The sequence below is a fragment of the Strigops habroptila genome, chromosome 2 (assembly GCF_004027225.2).
Source record: "Strigops habroptila isolate Jane chromosome 2, bStrHab1.2.pri, whole genome shotgun sequence".
NCBI classification, from domain to species: Eukaryota; Metazoa; Chordata; class Aves; order Psittaciformes; family Psittacidae; genus Strigops; species Strigops habroptila.
Window position 1 is genome coordinate 64,708,540 of NC_044278.2, and position 23,427 is coordinate 64,731,966.

The 23,427-nt window shown below is 41.1% G+C and overlaps 1 long non-coding RNA gene across 1 annotated transcript; it reads left to right on the forward strand.

Moving 5' to 3' along the window:
- Positions 1 to 516: 516 nt before the first annotated feature.
- On the forward strand, positions 517 to 5,464 carry LOC115604287. The gene is made up of 3 exons (XR_003990218.1): positions 517 to 638; positions 3,778 to 3,905; positions 5,041 to 5,464. It is a non-coding gene; the product is annotated as an uncharacterized LOC115604287 (long non-coding RNA).
- Positions 5,465 to 23,427: the final 17,963 nt, after the last annotated feature.

A 23,427-nucleotide genomic window follows, 5' to 3' on the forward strand; every position in this document is an offset into this window, starting at 1 on the left:
CTGAGACATCTGGATCCAGCCCTGCAACAAAGCAGAGAGTTTAGGGCATGATCTGTGTTAATCTCTTATCAGTGATAATATCAATGAGTTCTATCCCACCTTTGGCTCTTGCTTTTCAGAAATTAAGGGACATATTTTGACAATTATGTTTAAGAAATAAGCTTTTTATAAAACAAAATTGTTCTCACAGAAATGGTCACAACATAGCTGTAAAACTGCAGATGGGAATGTTCAGGGAGAAAGGTAACAGTCGATAAGTAAAATGCCCTCCCACATAGGTAAACACAAATGCATTCATTCAGTATATAAATAATTGCTATTACTGACAGCTGTGCTGCTTATAGTTTCTCAAAGGTACTTCTCAAATCAGCAATTATTTTAAAACAAAGTATTTACTAATTCTGCTCTCCCCTCACAGTTGCTGTGTTAGATTATGATTAGCAAGCAAATACTACAGTACAGTATATGAAAGTAAAAAAAAAAAAAACAACCAGAAATCCCTACAGAACTGGTATGTGAACATGAAGCTACTGAATGATGATTTATGGCTGGAATAATCACTGCCATGAGCCCCTCTGGAACATGCAGCTGGAATTAGAATTCCTGAGGAGGAATCCTAAGTGAAGGGCTGCAGCAAGGTCTGTCATTTTTTTTTTTTTTTTTTTTTCCCTTTTCCCTTTTCCCTTCCTTCCCTTTTTATCTAAAGAACAAAACCCCCCATCTCTCCCTGTCTGGATGAAATGGTACTGTCCCAGACAGAAAGGTCCCCATAGGCCAAGCTATTCATGTAACACCAGGCTGCTGGGAGTACCAAGCTATGGCAGAGACGGGGAGCAAAACCAGGGAAAAAACTGCAGTGCTCGCATGACAATTAGCATGATACAGATTGGCTTTTCTTGCTGGTCCTGAAGGAAGAGCGACAGAAAGGGAGGAAGAGAGAAAAGGGGGAGGGGTAGGGAGAGAGAGAAAGGAGTAAAAGAAAGAAAGAAAAGACAAAGAAATAAGAGGAAAAAAGAGAAAGAAATAGGACTATACAATATTTCAAGAGTTCAGAATGAATCATGAGTAAAAAAGATGAGGCAGCACGTCAGTCTTTCCCCCAAGTTATTTTGTAAAGAGATAAAAATGTGGTTTATTATTTTGTTTTATAGAATATTCAAAATTGTTTGCTAAATAAATGGGTGAATAAATTCACTGAGTTCCCAGGCTGACTGTGTCTGAGTGCCTTTCTCTTTTTTCAGGCCCTTTTTTTGTAACACTTTCTCTATATTGTTTATGAAGACCAATATTACACTTGTCCTTCTTTGACCAAAAAATTAATTTTAACAGATTTAAAAATCCCTATAAATGAGGACAACAATTAAGACAGCAGATGTAAGCAAATTCACAGAATATTCTCCAGTGTGCCAGTAATAAAAACATTTTTCAGGATAGCACCGCAGGATGATGTATGGGGTTTTATGCACATCACTGCTAGTAAAATCAGCAGGAATAATCAATGTATATATCTTCATGCCGAAGGGAAACAGGAATAGCTAGTAACCACCCTTAGTATCATATCCTCTGAGAAAGCACATAATTTTTTCAACAGGGAAAAGATATTTTTTATCATCATGAAAGATCATGTAAATAAGAAGTGGCTCCTTAATTCTAACTTGGATTATTGTAGTGGTATTCCAATCTGGAAAACTATTATAATTCTCCTGTTTTTCCCCAGCCCCTCACACTCTGCTATTCATGATTTTCCTGTCATGCAGACAACCCAACTGTGTTCTCTCCTTTATTATTTTATTCCACATTTTATATAGAGCACTGTATTTTTACTTTTGGTTAATGTAAACAAAGAGATCAGCTTAAATTTTCTGTGATCAAGAATAGTTTAAAACATTCTTATGATGGGTTTCTTAGTCTTTAAAAGCTTTCATCTTTTATAATCTTTAAGCCTCACTAACCATTATTACCCTACATATACACTCACAACAAAAGCTTTGCAGAAAGAAGAAACCAAACCAACCTAAGAAAATAATCCTAAATAAATAATCCTAAATAATACATATGCTAAATACATGCATACAAATATATATGCACTCTTATAGAGATGCATCTATACATGCATATATAGAAGTTTATCTAGACATTTATATATAAAGGCTTTTTTTTTTGTGTGTGTGATTGACCCCTTAAACCACCATTGGCTTCCTTGGATATCCAACGATATTTGGCAACTCTCTGAATTTGGCCCTTTATAACATCGCAGATTTCATCTGCTTCATTTGGTTTCTTTGCCCATGAGGAATGAGTTGCTCCAAATCATCTGATTATCTCAACATTTACCTCCGTTAAGGCTTGGCCTCTGTCACCTTCAGTGGGGAGGCAAAATGGGAAGTCTTTTTGAAAAATCAGCCAGACTGATGCTCAGAAGCCAAATGTCTTAGTCAGTGTGACACAGTATTATAAGGGCATTAAGTGTTATAAGTCTGCATAAGGGCAGGTTCACATGGTTAAGATGACAGGACCAGCTGGCTCACTGACACTGGGCTGCCCTTCTCCATCCCAGGTGCATGCTGAAGATCCCTCAGTCAGGCTGGCTCTGCAGCTTATCTGATCCTGCGCCAAGATCACTCTCCTGGCAGGAAAATCCCCAGAAGTAATGGTCTGGCTCAGAAGGTCATGACCAATGGGTCGTGCTTTGCCTGGAGGATGTAACCCTGCAGGGGTCTATCCTTGGATCTGTGATGCTTAACTGTCGGTGACCTGAAGGCGGTGACATAGTGCCTCCTCACTAAGTCTGCAGATTGCATTAAATTAAGGGGACCATTCAATATGCCCAGTGGTAAAGCTGCTATCCAGAGGGACCTAGAGAGATGGGGAGGGGGGAAGGCCTACCTTGTGCAATTCAGTAAGGACAGGTTGTGCACCTGGGAAGGAAGAATCTCTTGAAATGATAAAACCTGGGGAAGAGACTACATGGGGAGCAACTCTGGGGAAAGGGCCCTGGGTACCCTGGGAGCTGGACAGGAGCCTAGGAAAGACTCCATCACTCCACTACACCTGCCAGGTACCTTCACATATCATTCTTCCTACCCAGGGACTGGGAATAATGACTAGATATTTTCTTGGAGCTGGGATTGGGAATAACAACTGGATGTTTCCCTGGAGTTTTTCTAACTTGATGAATGTAAATGCAAAGAAGGAAGATCTAAGCCCCTCTGTTCTGTAGTCTTTGAAGAATGTTGAAGTCCTCACTGTTTGTTTGCCTCCAGCTCATAAGTAAGCAGGGTGTTCTATAACTGTAATGTGTTGTAAATTAGTATTTAATAAACCATTATTCCACCTTTTTTTTCACAGGTTGCAATTTAATGTCTAATTCCAAGTCATTCATAAAAACATTAAAAGAGAAATTAGGCTGAAAATTGACCAGCAAGAGATAAGCAATTCTACTCATTAATATTTTTCTCTCACTAATATGTTGTGTGATGTCTCAGCTGGTTTTTAATTAATTTCATACATACATATTTTATGAAGTGCTAATTTTTAATCAGAATATTGTGTAACACTAAAGCTAAGTCAAACAACTCCCAAGAAACTAGAGAAATTATATTATGCCCATTCCGTTATCTGTACCAGCTAAACTGTCAATGAATAGTACCTTGCCAATAACAGGCATATCATGTGGTGATACCACATATACCAAGTTTGACTTTAATTCTAGGCTACACCTTTTCCCTTAAACATCCACACACACAAAGAACAGATCTTTTTGCTTCTTTACAACAGCTACTCTGGATACTTGAAGCCAAATCCCCCTCTGTAAGATTGATGGATGGGTAACTCAACTCATGGTCTAAATGGACTTTTTTGAGTTAATGGATTGGCATGCCAGCCTCCTGCCACCTCTAATCCCAGTAAGTATTTCTGTACAGGAACATTTTCTTTTATCTTAACATAGTGTAAGAAATTAAGTCAATTAGAGTAGCACAAAGAGAAGGGTTAGATGTTAAGCTTGTGGAGGAAATATTTTGATATGGTTCCTCTCTTCCAAATTACCTCTCATCTTCCTCTTTTCTTTTCAACCTCCTCCAAGCAATATGATACACAATAGATGAAATAGATGAGTAGGTTCTTTGTGACTCAGAACCTCCTGAGGAGAAAAGGGAAAATGTCTGGTTTAATTTGCTGTGGGAATATACTGACTCAGCACAACTTCATACCACTTCTTACTTCTTGCCTGGCCTATGATCCTCTTCTAGCCACTCCTCCACTCCTTCCCTCCAAGACTGAGTTAGAAGCTGCATTTCCTAATCAGAGGTTTTGTGGCACGGCCTACAGTGACAGAAACTGGCTTGTATTTACTCATGCTATATGTAACATGTCTGCAAAAGAATCTGAGAAACAATTTGTCATAACCAGCCTGATGAAACATGGGCATTTTCAGATCAGCCTCATCCATCTTCCATGGAGACTTGATGGTCATATAACACATCGACAACTGTGGGATACACTACATATTAAGCCAGCTTTCCACTGTAACCAAATCACATCCCTTTAGGCAAAACCATGTTTTGGTATTTACATCTTAAAGTAGCCAAAAGTCTACATGTTTTCCCATGTAACGTCTGGAAATAGCTCCATTGGAAAAGGGCGAAGTGTGGGTTAGATTCAGTATCTGACATGCCATTTTTGCCAATGGTGAAGTTAAGTGTAAACAAAAGTATATTTTTTCAAAGGTTTGACAAAATAGTATTTATCTGCTTTCCACCGTCCAGCTTAGGACATCAGGGGTGGGTTCACCCATTATTTTATTTTACACCATAACACTGATTGCCAGAGGCACCACTGCCTTGCAAGACAACTTCAGAAAGCTAATTACAGGTGATGTGACAAAGACTAAATCCCTAGCAACTTGGATGCTTCCCCAAGGAAACAGTAATTTAGTACTATAGCAGACTATTCTGTGCTAATTATCTTGGATCTAACTACAGTTAGGGTCAATGTGATATCTGTGATTCCTAAAAAGTCATTTTCTCTTCCTTCTTTCAGATTCTGCAGCAGGTTGATGTGAGACTCCTTTCCTGCGGCTGTTTAATGAAATCCTTTGCTGTTGTGGTCTCAGTCCTTTCGGCATTTAAAAATTGCTACAGAATTTGCACCCCAGATGCTTTTAGAGTCAAATAACACCAATCACTTGAAAAATTGCTGCTCTGACTTCCTTTGAAGACTCCTATCAGCACAGAAACAACTGTAGCTTAATCACAGTTTTATTTGAAAAAGAAGAACACATATTCACTTTGATTAAACTTTTGAGTTCCTGAAGGCCAGATCCTGTTCCCACTGGTGTCTGTGGCAAAACTCCCATTAACTTCAATGGCAACAAAAGCAGCCACTTAGTTTGCATAATCTGCAGAAAGTAAATATTTTAACACTTGTTATCTGTGATATTTAAGCAGCTAATAAAAATGTGCATGTAAAACTGGTTCATATTTATTAAACCTAGTAAAAAAGTGACTTTCAAATAGGACAAAATATAGAACAAAAATACTCTGTAAATGAAGACTCAATAAATAATTTTTTTTCCTCTTTTCTTCCCCCACAGTAAAGCATATGGTCTTTAATAACGTCACAGAAATATAGCTGTGAACACTGAAAACAAATAAAATATACTTATTATGGACATAAAATGAACACATAATGACTTCAAGTCCTGAATTCTTCCACTACAAAATACATATATGTATTTATATCTGGAGAAAATAAATTGACAAATTATTCTACTTGAGCTTATTTCTGCAAAAGCCATCTCAGCCCAGTTGCTAATATGTTATTTATCCATTAAAGAATGTTGCTATAGTTACAGTATCTATTGCAAAAATAGCCTGGTAATATGAGAGAGTAGATGAAGAATGCAGAACAAACAAGCTTTCATATTTTTAGTGCTTGTACTTTTTTACTTGTTCATGAAAGTTTAAAACACGTAGTTAAAAACCCCTTCACTGCTGGCTCTGTTTTGAATTAAAGCTTTAGAACAGTCCTTTGTACTCAGTGGATCTATTTTCTTGTACATATGGTATTACAGGAGCTAGCTTCTATGACTCAAATAAAGACTCCAGTATAAGGGTTTAACTAAAATTTTCACTGTAAGAATTTTATAAGTGATTACATAAGAAGATCAAAATGTCACGATTTGACTTAATCATCCTAGATCTCATTTGGAAAATCAGAAGATGGAAACACCAGTTTTTACTGATAAACCAAGCAAAACAGGTAAATGCATAATAATCTCAATTTTACACTGCTGTATTTTAGCCCAGAACTACATCTTAGCTATGTTTCACATGAAAACATACTAGATCTATTTGATCTCCCCACCCTAAACTAGCTTTGGTAAAGTCCTTTAACTGTATAGGAAAGCATCTACACCACAACTCAACTGCTTTTTCTTGTGGTAGTTTTGTACCAGAATTATAATGTGCATTGTAGTTATGTCTAAGCAATGTGTAGAGAGATGCAGTGGTTTGCCAGACTCCTGTTAACCTTAGAAATCTCTCCTGTATAAAGAGTATATTTGTTCTTAAAAAAAAAAAAAAAAAAAAAAAAAAAATCCTATCTAAAAAATTGTATAATTGGACTAAATGTCTTTAATAACTCCTGGAGTAGAATCTGCACAGTTGAATGTGATCAATATAAAACCAGGATTAGACTCTTCTTCCAAATAAAACACTCATGATCTGAGAGTTATTTGGTTTAACTCCGACTATGATGAAGTCCTGGACAAATTCCAGCAAAGTCAGTGCAGTTACATCCGTCTTAAAACCAATTTGGTATCAAAGACATTTTTCCTTTGTGAAGTTTTTGCAGTCATTCTCTTTATCAGCCCAAAAAAGAGTGGTTGAGATAATGTTGCTCTCAAAGTAATCTTGAGTACTTTGACCCTTCCCAGCTGATGAGAGAAACTAGAAGGCATGTAGGTAAGGCATGTAAATACCATCTCACTTTTGGACAACCTCAGTAAAATTTAGCCCAGAAAAGGCAAAGTACTTTCTACTGGAATGTCACCTGTGTAAGTAAGCATTGAGGATATTTGGGTTTTAAACACTAATGCTTATGGTCCTGGCATAAAGAAAAAAAGTCCTAAAGTGAGGTTATGTCTACGCTACCAGAAAATTTAGCTGCTCAGTTCATCCCCAGTGCTTGAGCAAGAAATTCTTTACAATGAGGGTCGTAAAATAGTGGAACAGGTTGCCCAGAGAGGTGGTGGGTGTGCCATCCCTGGAGGCATTCAAGGCCAGGCTGGATATGGTTCTAGGCAACCTGATTTATTTGAAGATGTCCCTGCTTATTGCAGGGGGGTTGCACTAGATGATCTTTGAAGGTTTCCTTCTAACCTAAACTATTCTATGATTCTATGATCATCCTACTGCATAAATGTCATTTCCATCGCCTTGGAGAGACAGGCCTCTGTCTTGGAGAGACCCAACTTAGCTCCCTCACAGATAAAATCCAGGCTAGGTTTGTGTTTTTCTCAGGAGCCTACTACTGGGCTCTGGGAACAAGAGCACTCAGGAGACAATCCAGGGCAAACGCTAGGCAGTCAGAATGCAGTGATCTGCTTTATAAAAGGATACACTTGCACTAGCAGAGAATACATGACTCTTTGCAGACCTTGTTTTGGAGATATGATAATTTCCTGCTGCAGATGCATTTAACAGTATAGATGTAAGCTGCTGATTAGTCAGAATTTATTCTCTCAAGGCTAAGAGACTTATGCAGACTGCTACCTTAGCACCTGCACCTGCTCCTTTTGCCAGCACTTGTGTTGGCAAAAAACTGAAGTTTGGCTGTTGTGGCTATCTCAAGGTATTAAGTTGGTATTTTTTGAATGGAGTATTTTTTGTCCAGATCCTGCCCAAGCCTGGCTGAAATTCACAACCCTCTGCTGTAATAATCAGAGAGGTCCTAATCACAGTAACTGTGCCACATGAAATGGCTTTGGCAGAAAGAACAGCAGCTGCTTTCATTGGAGAGTTTAGCTGGTTATGCCTGTCTCCTATAGCTCCATGGCCAGAGGATATGGACTGGAAGAAATTAATTTTATGCCTTTGTTTTCTTATGGAGATGTCCTAACCATTAAGCAGTGAACAAGGCTTAGGTACGTACCTAAATGTTCCACGACTGTTACTGAAGAGTGTCCACCATCCCCCTGAGAAAGGGACAGAGCAAGCTGGAAGCACATGGTTAGATCTCCAGAAACCTAGTTGTTAGAGCCTGACATAATATATAGATTTTAGCAGCAGGCTGCAGAATGCAAAATAAATAAGCAGTCTTGAAGACCAGTTTTAGAGCAGGAATAAACAGCTTTGGAGGCATTTTGTGTAGGAGAAAACTTGTCTGCAGAAGGGGACAGACAGTTGTTTCCACAGTAGTAAAGACATTGAGAAAACAGTATTGTGTAGGATGGTGAGGCATTAGCCAAAGATGTTCAGTTCTGAAGTCTGAGTTTGTACTTGGCTCCACGGATTGGAAAAGTTTGTTTCTATTTTATCTGAGGAAGTCAGCTGAGCCTATAAAGCCCAATTCATCAGTTAGCATGATCCTGTATTACCCTAGTGTATTCACAGTTTGGAATGCTGTATGAAGCACTAGATAACCAGTGGATCATCTGTCACCAGTGGAACCGAGAGACAGTCTGCTTAGCTTAAACATAGTACTCTACCAACATATCTGAACAGCTTTTGGAAACTACACAGATGTCTCTGGATGGTATGGTCTGGCTCTCCTCCACTGGCCAGGTTCTCCACTGTGTCCCCTTTGTAGTATCTTGGAGTCACTGGATGGGTGGAGAAAACTGAGATAAAGTGAAGCCAGCTATGAATGCTCTTAAGGATCTGTTACTGGGCCCTGCTGGTGGACTGGCGGTGTTCCAGTTAAATCTGCCCTCAGGTATGGCAGCTTTTGTGCTCTTTCACTGAAGTCTGAATTCACCAAAGTCACATCAACAAACCTGAATGATGGCATACCTCCACTGTCAAGCTTTGCAGGTTAAACTTCAAGGCTCCTGTCAAGCTTTGTCTCCTGTGTGATATCAACTAAATATATGAATGCTCCCTCACCACCCACCTGTTGACTACCTCACTTCCTACTAATCCAGAAACTGCCCAAAGGACACTTCATTCTCGCTTAATATTTTAGTCATTTATTATTAGTTTAACCTGCACTTACAACATTTCAACATATCTAAAATCCATATGCCAAAACTTCTTTGCAAATAATTTGCAAATAATTTGCAAATGATTTGCAAATAATAACCAATGTTAGTCAAAGTACCAGGAATTCTGTCAGCTTCATATGCCATGTGTTCCTGCCTTTATTGATTACTTAATAAAGCAATAAGTGCCAATAAAATAATTCTTCTCTAACCTTTAATTTATAATTATTCTGTCTTAGTCAGATTTACAGCATTTTTCTTGTAGTATTTGCTGATCCTGTCAGGGAAGCCTGTAAACCCAGTGAACGGGAAATAGAAAAGCCTCCTATTTTAATACAAAATTTTATAAGATTATTGTTACTATTTTTAATTATTCTGAATCACCTAAAAGATTTTCTGTGAATTTAACAATGTATTTCATATGAACTGAATACAATCACTGTTTCACATTAACATTCAGGAACTGTGACCTGTATTGCTTAAATGTTCTTAGTAGCTACTTATCTGCTGTACATAAACCATTACCTTCAAGTCTCAGATTTTCTCAAACCAGCAGGGTTTCATTATCATCACAGTCTACCATTTATATACTGCTTTATCATCATTGCCAGACTTCACCAGCTGTATTTTCTTGTTTGGTTCCTTTTCTCGATCTCCAGTTTTAATACCATTTGAGGTAGGACCCAACTACCAAGAAGTGCCACTCTACCAGTGGTTATTAAGTCTGATTTCTGGGCCTGAAGCACCTCTGATCACTGGTCAGTTCTGAGCCATCTTCCCATGCTTACGACCTCTGACGCCTATTTCTCACAGAAATGCCACTCTGTACTGGATGGCTATAAAACCCACTGGGGAGTGATGTGTCCTTCTCCACTTGAAAGGGTCTGTCTGGGAGAAGGGAACAGGTTTCCTTCTATTGAAGCAAATTGTTAGACTGTAATACTTCACTATTATCTGACAAAGACCATACTCTGATGAGAATCACAGTCAGAAAAACATGGGAGTGGCCCAATCAGAGATACTTAGTGGGTGTCTGGGAAATCTAGTCAAGGTAGCTGGTGGCAAGAGGATGAAGATAAACTACTCAAAAGATAAACCTACAAAAGACAAATCTACTGCTTTTACATAGCAGTATAGACATAGACAAAGAGGCACAGGGTCAAAGAAAATGAAAAAAAACCATGTGAAACATAGTAGGAATTTACATGGCTGACAGGAGATGAAATATGAACATTGGCATACAGATAGATGTGGGTTTGACACCATCCTTTCAGGCAAGTGATCATACTAGCACCCTCTCTGTAACCATTTAGTACCAAAGATCTTTCCAAATAAATCTGTTACTTAAATATAGAGCAATTAATCCTTTAATGGTTGGGTCCTTAAGGAACTTGCCTAGTGATTCTCATGAGATGGTCTCTTCTCTTTCCCATGTAACCAAGCATCTTCAATGGCTTTCCTTCTGCATCAGCTCCCTGACGCTAGCTGTTCCCTCCATGAGTCAGACACTGCTGCAGAAGTATAAAGGCTTACTCCCATCCAGCAATGATCAGTGACAGGGTTGTTTTCTGTCCCTTCAGAAATTGTAATCAACTCATAGGGACCTGTTTCTACCTTGATCTCACTGCGAATTATTATTCAATTTTATCTAAACCAGTTCACTCTATAGCATTATTGCTATGCTTTACTGTGGGTGTGGTAACTAAACTTCTAACTGCACTGCAATTCTCTTTGTAAGGATATTGAAAGATGGAAAGAACAGGTGATAGTCAGCTTCTGCTTCTAAAAGTCAGATGAAAGGTTAAAAGAGAGTTCCCTGTCCATTCTCTCTTGGCTGAGTGGGCTAAAAGTTTCTCTGACTCTTCTGGCAAATGTTTTTTATAAGATTAAAATTGCCATTGGTTTTTGAGTCATTGTGTTACAACAGCACTGCAATTTAGCAGGACTTTACTATTGCCATGAAAGTGTGGGAACATCAGGAAGATCAGAACAAAGGCGGCTTTAGAATAGACTGAGGATATAAAAATCTATCAAAGACCTTCTCTCTCTTTTTTCCTCAGAGTGAAAAATCAATAAAGTGGTATAAGGTAAATAGCATGAAATGTACAACTCTAGACCTCCAATTTATGCACAAAGTGACCTTGACCTGTTCTGCAATTTCCTATCATTAATTTATTATGTACCTCTCCTAACTATATCACTACAAATCACAATGAAAAACAAAACTTAAGAGCTGGATGTGTTTCCTTTCTTTTAAAGAAGCAGACTTAGCATGGAGTAAAAGAGCTTAAGTTACTGCTTATAACAAATCGGGAAACATTTTTTTTTTACTATTCATAGTCTGACTAAATAATTATTTACTATCTAGAAACTAGCTGCAGAAAACATTTAGGAATCTTAGTACTCTGAACTTCCTGAAAATGTTTTTCCTGTCTGTACTTTTCTACCTTTAGCCTCACACTGTTTTCTGTGATGTTTTCATGAGTATATGATCATAAATGAAAACAGGAAAAAGGCAATGTGAAAACAGTTTGCCAAGCTCATATAGTTCTTCTAAAAGAACTAAATACATCACATTGTCAGTCATAGGTAAGTTTATTATATAAACTACAATCAGAGGAATATAATAACGACTTCTTATATTGGCCAGGTAAAACACAGAAGTTAACGGTGTACTTCAAGTCATACAGTGGGCAATCAGTTGAGTTTGAAGACATCATTGTTTCAGTGTCAGTTATAATGAGCAGGTTTTGAATGAACATACGGAAAAAAACTAGGAAATGCCGTTTCATAGAATCATAGAATGGTCTGAGTTGGAAGGGACCTTAAAGCTCACCTAGTTCCAACCCCCCTGTCTCAGGAAATGACACCTTCCAGGTTGCTCGAAACCTCATCCAACCTGGCCTTGAACAGTTCCAGCAATGGGGCAGCCACAGCTTCCCTGGGCAACCTGTTCCAGTGTCTCACTACCTTCATCATAAAACATTTATTCCTTGTATCCAATCTAAATCTACCCTCTTTCTTTTAACGCCATTAGCCCTGGACCTATCACTACATTCCCTGATAAAGAATGCCTCCCCATCTTTCTCGTAGGCCCCCTTTAAGTACTGGAAGGCTGCTGTAAGGTCTTCCAGAATCTTCCCTAGGCTAAATAACTTCAACTCTCTCAGTCTATTTTTACAGGAGAGGTACTCCAGCCCTCTGATCATCTTTGCTGCCCTCCTCTGGACCTGCTCAAGCAGGTCCATGTCTTTCTTGTGTTGAGGGCCCCAGAGCTGAACGCAATACTGCAGGTGGGGTCTCATGAGAGCACAGTAGAGGGGGAGAATCACCTCCCTTGACCTGCTGGTCATGCTCCTTTTGATGTAGCCCAGCATACACTTGGCTTTCTGGGCTGCAAGTGCACACTGCTGGCTCATACTCAGTTTTGCATTCACCAATACCTCCAAGTCCTTCTCACAGGGCTTTGGGATTGCCCCAATCCAGGTGCAGGACATTCCACTTACTCTTGTTGAACTTTATGAGGTTCGCATGGTTTCTTATACTTCTAGTCAAACCTTTTCCATGCTGTCTAAAAGTCATCTAATGCCCAGGCAGTAGTCAAGTCCATTCCTTTTCAGACCTGATCAGTGACGTATCTATTGTTGGCTATATTTAGTCAGCAATGTGCCAGTTTTTCCCTGAGAAGCCCCTACAGGTGACTGAAATCATCAGGAGGCACCACTTTTGCACATATTACTTGAACAGAGAACAAGAAACAAGAGGAGACAAGGATTTAAATCGATTCTTATTCACAGCCAAATTCCCTAGCCACTGTGAAAAGGCCTTCAATGTTTTTCGTTTTCAGTTGCATACCTGCCAAAACAGTGGCCAAGCTTCAAGAGAAGAGCTAAAACCAATATGTATCCAGTACAAGTTCTTCATCAATAGAAGAGGCAGGTGCCTAACAATGGGCTGGACCATCCTTGAGCTATCCAAGTTCCTTGCATAGGTACTACCAGGGATATGTCGAAGCGAGGGACACCAGCACTCTCTATGCCGGTTTTCACCTCTCCCTTTTTGACAGACTGGCAAAGCTTGGCAATTCTGTCCAGGCAGATTAGATGGTTCCTTACCCTTGCCTCCAACACCCACCCTTTCCCAGGGGTGCCTACCTGAGATGAGGCCATGCCTAAATGAGATTACCTGGATTATCACCCTGTTCAGGTTATTCTGCTAAATTCACTATCATGATTTTATGACAGCTCCAGTTCAATTTGAATATCAAAAAGTCTCCACTATGCCTGAGGGAGACAGAAGCCAGTATTTATCAAAACCAAGTTTCTGTTTTCAAGCATGAGCACTAAAAGTAACTGCTTGCGTTTTATTCAAGAGCAGTTCAAGTTTTTCACCAAACTAAACAAGCAGGTAGTGTAAAACACAAGGAAAGGTATTTTTCTATTAAGATCAACTACTTCTCAGAACAAGTTTTTGAAAGTAACTCAAAATCTCTCATAAAGAGCATGTCCAAAACCAGTTGCCTGTTATTGATCCTTTGTGCTCTGCAGATGGGAGGCTGACAGGGAAAGCATCCTCCTGCACGGGGACGGTGTCTCAGATGCATGGGCAGAGAGCAATGTGAACTACTGTCAGCTTCGAATCTGTGCTGCACAAATTTCCATCACTTCTTAAAATCCTCAAATCTGATTGCAGGTTTGCCCTTGATTTCAACAGGAGCAGGATCACACTTTCTGAGGGTGCTTGAGAGCTGCTCTGCACCTCCCCTATAAAGTGAGTGCATTCATATCGGAGCCCTGTCATTCCTATTCACTGCTCACTGCACTAAATCCCAGGGAAGTTTTTTCTGGGTCAGTGTCTTGTGCTGTTGTTCCAAAGTCCCGGTCAGGAGCACGGAGGGGAAAGACTCAAGACTTTCCAAACGTTTTCAGATTCCCCTTATTTTGCATGCTGGTTAAAATCTGCAGGGATTTTGCCTCTCAAGCCAGCCTTCTGCTGCAGGGGTGCTCCCCTGCCATTTGAGGATCTATAAATCACACACATCTCTTTCACTTTTTCTATTCAAACATAAACGGCATGTGAAAAAGACAGTGTCTCTTTTTGCATGACCCAAATGGAGCTTTACAGGAAGAGCAGCATCAGGCCCACACTCCTTACATTTTCATGCTAGCAGAATGAACAACAAAAACTAGTTTTCTTCAAAGCTAACCACATGCAAAAGCAGGGCTGCTTTGGCTGACTGGAAACGACAGGTATAAATAACCTCCCCTGCTCTACAAAGGAAGAGCCTGGAAAGGCTCCTTGGGTTGTTTTCTGCACATCAGCCTTTGAGTTCGGCGTGTTTTAATGCTCTGTTGATGCCACAGCAGCCGATAGAAGCAGGGACAGATTACACTGAGAAGAAGGTAAACAAGTTGTTTACAACTCAGCAAGGCTGCAGCGTATCCTCTTTCCATCGGCTGAAAGGCAATGAGAGCATTGGACACTGGGCTGCTGATGGGAAAGGATCCCTGGAGCTGCCAAGCTCTGGATCCAGAAATGTCTATGGTGCTTCAATAACAGGAAATCATGTGTGCTGTCATTATCAGCTGCTGAGAGAGACAGATGCACCCAGATCAATATCAGTGTCCAATATCAAAGAGCTATTGTGACAGTACCCAGCATTTTGAACTAAGAAGAACAACAAAACTATTTTAAAGGATTAGGGCTGGCAAAAATTCCCTGACTTTCTCTTTTCTGCTTTGTTTTTGTTTTTCCTTTCTGAGGCAGTGGATGCATCACCATTAAAGGAACTGAGAGTCTTCTCTGGCCAAAGTAACTTTGATCATTATTGATCTAATTAAACCATATTTGCTTAAGGTTGCAGTGGGAAAGGGCTGCAAATCAGCAATCTTCCTTATCTCTTCTAATAGTAAAGGGTATCCATTCACTCAGCTTGGGAACTGGCCCATCCTTCAGCACAGCTGAAACTAGAGTAAGCTTCCCTTATTATGCCATGTTTTATGCTGGCTAAAAATACAATTTAGGAACAAAGCAAAACGCCTCCAGGGCTCTTGTTCCAAGCAGATTTGGGGAGTGGAGAGGTTCTGCATGTAGACAAGTGTCCTCCCTTCACTAATGTTAGAGCTGTAGAGGTCCTGATCACGCTATCATTACACAACATTGCTGGTTTCTGCAATGGGCTTTCTGCTTCTTGTCACTTGTGTTGTCAAATAAAATACACTTGTAAACAAGCCAGCCATTTTAGCTTTGTGCAAATTATACACTGAGAGATGAACTCTGTTTTATGTGGAAACATTTCTCTCCTGATAGTTCAGTGTTCCCCCCCTCCTTTTTTTTTTAACAGCTGGTAGGTTAAGGTATTTTTGAAGGATCTTTTTCTCTTGTGCCTCTAAAACCATTGCAAGCTATTGCAGAAAATTCAGTAGTGTTCAGGGCCGGTATGTTCAAAGGAAATCCACAGGTAGAAGCAGAGAACTTATTTAATGGTCCAAACATACATACTTTCGTTATGCAAGGACAGCCCCTGCAGAAGGATTCCTAGGATAGTTTGGCCCCTCTGATTTCAGATAGGGAAGAATCTGTGACACATGAGAAATGCAGTGAGGTAAATCATGCGCTTCTTTCCATTGCTTCAGCTGGGTGACTGCTGTGCTACTGGTGCTTCAGAAAAGAGCCAACAGCTAAAAGAGATATCTGCCTTCTGCCAGTTCTGCTGGTGGCTCATCTGCTCACATTACACTCTTAGCTTGTAACTGCATTGCTGTATGTTTGCGTGCATGTGTAGACTGCTCACATAATTGTGCACATTCTCGTAAAAGCAGTGTATGAGGATGAGATGGTGCAGCCTGCACAGTAGCCCATATATACATTTCTCTTAAGTGTAAGACAGGTGCTTGAATAAGCAGATTTACAACAGGAAAAGGCCCAGCCTTGATTTTATTCTGGGCTGGGAAGTGGCACTGGACCAGGGAGGTTTGCAGGTTTCATTTCTGTCAGCTTTGTACTAGCAATTAGTGCAGGAACGACTGTCTCCTTTCAAAGCTGGGAAGAGACTTGGGGTGGTGGCAGGGTCCCTTATGCATGGCTGAAGCAATCCTCCACTGCTTTTTAAGATCGTGCCTTTGGCAATCACCCAGATCCACCTGCCTTTAAAGGAGCCCTACCTTGCCTTTCAGTGCTACCGGATCGGAGGGGGGGCTGCTATTTTCTCTCTGCCTGAGAAGTGTTCCGCAAGGAAGGAGTTAAATCGAGCAGTTCCAAGGGCTGCGGCAGCGGGGGGCGGGGGGGGGCCTTCCCTGCAGCCCAGCCGCTCGCCGGCTCCGGGGCCTTGGTGGAGGGAGCCTCCGGGGTGCAGGGCTTGTCTCCCAGATGAGATAGACGAGCCCTTAATGCGATTCCTCAGATCCCCAGAGGGATATTCATAAACGCCGCAGAATAAACAAACAGGGGAAATAATGAATGGGAGCGCAGCAGCGAGACAACGAAACAGGGCAGCAGCCTGCAAGCTGTAGTAAACAAGTGCACATGCGGCTCCAGCACCTCCCCTCGCTCCTTCGGTTGGGAGCTGCACCCCCAGCGCCCGCTGCCATTCCAGCCTTTCCCACATTCGTTCCTCCACTTTGCTCCCCGCCCGGGCGGCGAGGTGCTGGGCTCACGTGCTCTGCATGCATCAGTCTATTTTTACAACTGCCTGAGAGCCCTGGTTTCCTCTGGCAGATCCACCGCTAATACTATTACCCGGCAGTGGAGAAAAGAAACGAAGCTGCTAAAATAACTGTGCATCGCTGAAATAGATGGAAAAGGCATTTTAGGTCATGCAATCCATGTCCCGCCCAGCCAAGGTTGCTCCCTACAGAATAAATGAGTGCTCTGTAGATCAGCTTTGTATTGAGGTATTAGGCTCTCTGTTATGGATGGTTCTTTTTCAGCCCAAGTTTTGGTATTGTTTGGGGGTGTTTTTGGATAGTGAGAAACCTTGACCAAAGTCTTAGTATGAACTGGCACAGCTTCAGTAATAACTGTTTACCCCAGGCAAACCTTAGTCCCTTTTCCTTTGTTCCTTTTCTAACTGTTTTTATGACATAAAATCTTACTCTGTGCAATATAGAAGTGTTCTGCAAGGTCACTTGCACAAAATGTAATAAAGTAAGCTTATTGCTTCCCAGAAAAAAAATTATGTTTGAATTTCTCTCTTTTCCTCTTTGTATTTAAACTGCTGTCTCGTTCACTTTGGCAGGGTTCAACTGTAAAAGTCACAGAAGTCCTGACTGCCTTTTCAGAATGTTAGGTTTCAGACTGTTAACATGTGTTTTAGTCAGTGAAGCAGGTATTTCAGGACTTCTTTGACCTTTAAATGTTGTAATAATGGATGGTCATCAAGTGACCCTGTCATTCCATGGGTGCTTAGATAGTCAGGTATATCCAGGACGACCTTCAGTGTGTATCCTGCCCTGCTGACCATTTATTCCCTAAGTTCTTCGTCTGGGAGGTTGGTGATAAGAAGGGAACCAGCCAACCTGGCCAAGGACTGCACCTCCCCATGATGCAGCCTAGCTGGAACCCCCTGAAAGAAAATTAGAGGGAGAGATGGAAAAGAACAGCTGAAATCCTGGGGTTGCCAGGATTCCCTGCACCTCAGCTGAGACAACTTCATGGCTGCAGTTATTACCTGCATTCCCAGGTCTGAGAGCATTTCCATGCTTCTGAGCAGGGGGCAGGGTACGTGCTCTGGCCATATCCTAACTCCTAATTCTGCGCCAAAGCCAGATCTGCCCAGCAGCCTTCTCCAGCCTGCTCCTGCATGCCCTTGGAAATGAAACATTGTGGGTGAGGCCTGGCTGGGAATGATGACACGTTCCTGAGGGTGCACATCCACCCCCACAGAGCACGGGAGTGTTAAATCTAGATGCGTCTTTCCTTCTGTCCCTTCTGATATAGTGGAAAGGCAAACAGATTAGCTTAAATAATTGGCTGTTTAGAGCTGTTAGACTGCAAAATGGGCCAGAGAAATAGCGCTTACTGACTCAGGAGCAGGTAGGAGGTAGTTTTAAGAAGCTGCTGCTTCTCAGCTCTCAGCTATTGGTTTCTGCCTCCCAGCTGAGACAGTACCTGACTGTGTCCTAATTTTGATGTGATAAGATGATTGGGCCAAACACTAAATTCAAGCATGCAAAAGTTATCAAGAGAAAAGTCTGCAAAACTTTTTTTCCATACAAGGGTTTAAAGCCTGTGTCATCAGCAGAGGAGGGAGTACTGAGGCGAGAGCAGGAATAGATTACAAATAGCACAGCTCTGCTGCTTGAGATAAGGTGAATACCTTTTGTTGTTTGCAATTCAGTGCTAGAGTACCTATGACAGGCAACAGAACATTTCTGATTTATTCTAAGAGAGCAATAGTAAACATATAGGTTTGAGTATTTACCTGTGTGATAAGTTTTGCAGTTCTGGAAAAAAAAAAACCCCGCCCTATTTTTTAAACTCTAATCGGGTTTGCAAATGAAATTACCATGTTGGGGATATTTTACTATGGAGGTGGAATATGAATTAAACATCTTTACAATTAGGTAAGGAACAATAGCCGATAGACTAAATTTAAATGATCATTCATAGTATAAGCCCTATGGAGTACCAAAAGAAGGTGGGAGGGAAGCAACAAGATTTCAAATTATTAAAGAGAACCAGGAGAAGATAGCATATGGGTCCATAAGTCAAGGAGAAGGCTATAACGAAGCAACCACTGAAAGCAGTAAGGTGTTTCAATGTACAAGTGATTCTTTCAGCTGGAGACTTCTTGAGACACACAGATACCACTAAGGGCACCAGTGCAGGTAGAAGGCAGGTGCCAGGGTGGCCTGAACCCTACTAGGAGGTGAAGAACAGAAAAGTGAGGCAAGTACTGTGAATAACAAGGAGAAGTCAGGGCACCAGAGCATGCAGAGCAACAAGAGAGAAAAGGAGTTGAAGAGGAGGAAAGCAGTGACAGCAGGTCTATGCTGAACTTTTTAATGAAAGTTACCAAGGTCCAAGCAGAAAGAAAGAGAACTAGGAATGAGAAAGCTGAAGAGGGCAAAGAAACTTATGAAGACAGGGAAGAGGCAATGGGGGGTTAGCTAATACTGTTGTAGATACAATGATGGACAAGTATTGATATGGCAGAAAAGGGAATGCAAAGACACTTCTACCAGAGGAAGTTACCTGGTGCTGAGCTTCTTCCAGATGCTTTCAGTGGCTCAGGATCTGGCAGAAGAGGAAACTGAATATTGCAGATATTTATTATAGTTCTTGTTCTAGATTTCACTTTCATTCAAAAAAAGGAAAGAATAGGTATGGAGTCTTTTACAGACATTTTGTCTGTTAAAAGTGTGACCGTAGCCCTTTAAATTTCTGTCCATAGCGTCACTCCAGTGCCTTACAGGATCCTTCTGAGTAGCTACTCTGTAATAGTTCTTCAGGCATCTGCTCAAACTGTATCCAATTAAAAAAGTAAATCTGGGAACAAACTGCTCCCAGTTTCAGCTGGCTGGTAGGTATGACTTGTACTTTCATGAAAGGCTTATTCCTGTTCTCAGTTCTGTTTATGTCTGTCAGGCCAGGAAAACTGTATCATGTAACTGTTAAACCATGTAGCCTTTAAATTTATCTAATGTTGTCGTCTGCAAATAGCATTAGAACATCAGGTCAGTAACAGAAAACAAGACAAAACAGCTCGGAAACCTAAAATGTGGTGACATACCTCATTATGAAATACTGCCAGAGTTTTGGGGAGTTAAGCAAGTCACATTTCATTGGTTTGGGGGATAAATCTTACTGATTTCTGCCAAGGTTAACAGACTTCAGTAAACACAAACCAAATCCGAAATGTCTGTTGGTGGTGATACCTTCCACCTCATGAGATCTGGAAAAAACCTTACCAGCCTTCACTTACTTGTGATCTCTTCAGCATGAGCACTATTAGCATCGGTGTAGGGTGGTGCAAGGTGCTATAATAATGTCATTATGGCAGAATGTTTGGCACTGAGTTGAGCATTCAGTCATAAATGTGCTACAGCAAGTTTTTACACTTGAACCTCCCTGCGGTGTGTGAGAGCCAACGCTGCTGGCAGTGCAGCAGCAGCAGGGCATGCAAGTGTTAGAATTTGCACTTGTAAAATTTATAGGGACCAACTGGTTTTGCAGGTGTACTGCCTAACACTTGTGTGCACCCAGTTGCTGGAGCAGATAAAGTGTGAGGCGGGGGCTGGAATGCTGGTGGGGGACCGGGGAGACAGTGCCCACACTGGGGCTGCTGCAAGGGGCCTGCGTGGAGAAGGAGAGCTCTTGGCTCTGTCTATAAAACAGACCCTTATATGGTATCAAGTTTGGCACTCCGAAACTAGGTATCTCTAAACACTGCACTTTCTTAAAAGGTTAGCCAGGAAAAAAATGTGCATTTAAAATAGAAGCCTGATACGAGGTCCTTAGATAATGTGACTTGCAATGACAAGTCAGACACTTTTATTTTAATTGTCAGACAGAATCTCCAGCTCTGTATTTACTACCCATCTGCTCAGAGGGTTGTACTTGCTACCAGATTTACTGGGGGAGAGGAGCAGGGAAGAACAGGAGTGGGAGAGGTGTTGGAAGGAAACGGGAGACCCTCCTGAGGCTGGTAGGACTGAAGCAGCCCTTGTCACTGTGCAGATCCTTCCCCTCTTCAGACAACAGATGCATGGGAGTGTGGCTTTTGAAAATCATGAGACAAAACTTACAAAATGAGATCCTGTGTTCTTCCTAATTAATTATCCTTCATTTTTTAATGTTCTGAGAAGCATAGGTGGGTAAATGGATATATACAGTAATTGACACATTTCAATTTTAAATGATGCCTGCTATTAAGCATTATGCAAATTAATCATCAATATAACAATATTCAGAAATGGTATTCCATTAGAGTTTACTGGTTGGTGACTTCGTTTCCATTTCTACTGTCTTTCGTAGTAAATCATTCACTGCTTCCCCCTTGCAAAGGGAATTAGTGAGCATGTCTTCCTGTTGTAAATACATAATTATAAAATAATTTATTGTTGATTCTTAGAGCTGACCACGTAATCTTACTCCATCCGTCAGTGCCAAATAAGCTGCATAGCCTTTAGGTATCAGAATTAAAGAATTTTTGGTTAGGTACACATTATTTGATGAGTTATATGTTGCTGTTTCTGATAAGCTGTGTATCAAATGTCGTACAGCATAAGAATGAAGAAGGCAGAAGTGCAGTCATTTTAGACACTTCTCCACAGAACTGAACAGCTCAGGACACCCGCTATAACATACTAATTCTGATAGTTCTGCGTGAGAAAGAGCTACTTTAAGATTCGATGCAACCAAGCCTCCGTGCAAAATATAGCTGTGAATACATGGATCCAAATCCAGGATATACAAACCCTGCTGTGTGGAATGCTTTGTCACTTGAACCTCCGTATGCTGCAGATACAGTTTGGGGGTGGGAAGGGGGAATATGTTATCTATTTACATTCTAAGTAGATACCAAGCCACTGAGGAGCTGAGCATAATGTAACCAGGAAAACGATTTTGTGGCTAACCTGGTCCCACTCACAGAGCCACCCCTCTCACTGCCCATAGTGCCAAAGAGGCAGAGCAATGCACAGTTGTGCCCTTGCCCCCACAGCCCCAGCTCTCCTTCTGTGTAAACACCACAGGGTTGGAATGCTTCAGGAATTTGGGGTCGGGAGCCAGCCTCTGAGGGGAGCAGGAAGGAGCAGCTGCTTTGTGTGATGGGCTGTCATCCAGAGCTTACTTAGCTCATTTGAAGCCAGGGAACCTTCTAAGGCTACAGAGAGGCTCCCTGGGAGGCTTGCAAGGCTCAGGAGCGAGGCTTGAGGGGAGCTGCCAGGCAACTCCTCCTTGGCACTGAGAACAGCCATGGGTGCCACATGCTCTCAAGCAGTACGATGCCGACACATCTCACCCTTGTCGTCATGAGGGAAAAAGCAGACTCAAAACACATATGGCCTCTGTTCCTCCTTTAGAACACAGTAATTCACATGCAGAAGCCATGTGCTGCTAAACTCTGGGTAATTTAATATTTTTAATTTAATCTTAAAACTGTCCTAAGTGTGCGGTGGTAACTCAAGTCCTGCTCCTTGGGTTACCGCTTGGTTTGATACAAGAATTTGACCTAGGCTTTTATTTACATGTTCATGGCCAAGTAAGCTATCAGGACTGAATTAGTTTCTAGTGAGCATGTTTTGCTCAGTGAACATTGTTCCCAGCTGTGTTCTGTGGACACTTCTATGCTGATATTCACGAATAGATAAGAATTGAAAATAACTTTCTAGCTGAGTGCCCATGAGGACAAGTCAGAAAGCTGGTCCATAAATCAAGTTAATACTTTCACCTTCTTTGCAGATTTATCTCATTTTAAGATATTCTGTACTGCACAGAGACATCCTTAAATTGATCAGTGAGAACATCATATTCCTTTGGGACAGCAGCAAGTGTATCGTTGTTCCCACACTACCGGTCTGTGTCACTTTGTGAAAATCCAGTCTTAATTCTGAGTTTCCTGGAGCTCTATCACATCATGTTTGTCACACATTCAAAGTAAAGCTATGAACCTGCAAATTCTACTTAAAAGCAAGAGTTTTGCTTGCTGAGGGAAAATACGAGGACGCCTATGTGAGGCATGCATTAATCTAGGAGAAATAAATTTAGCTAAATTGCACTGAACTGTCATTCTTTTGTTACCAAATATATTTTGTGCCTGAAAACAGACCTAATTTTCAGGACTTCCTAAGCAGAGCAAATAACTCTTTAAATAGCCACTGATCTTCATATCATTAGTTCCCTGTTCTGAAAACTGAAATGCCCTTTAATTATCCAGCTGTAGGAACATATAAGATGGTACTAAATTTTGCTTAAGTACAGGCTATTGCCAAAAAGGAAGCCAAAATACATAATTACGTTGGCATTAGCATTCTATAGCTGTGTGATATCAAACTGCACAATGGCTGGAACATTCTGTGAAGGGCAATGCTGTCTGGGTAATGTAGCAGAAACACTTATCTAATAGCATGCCCTCCTGTGCCCTCTGTCAGGGCGCCAGCACATTAGTCCTATTATCAGCCTGCAAATACTGGAGGCTTCCACATCGTGGCTGCTGCCAAAAGAAACAGTCTTCCCTGTTACAGGAGCAAATGTCTGTGCACATAAATGAAACTGAAGAGTAA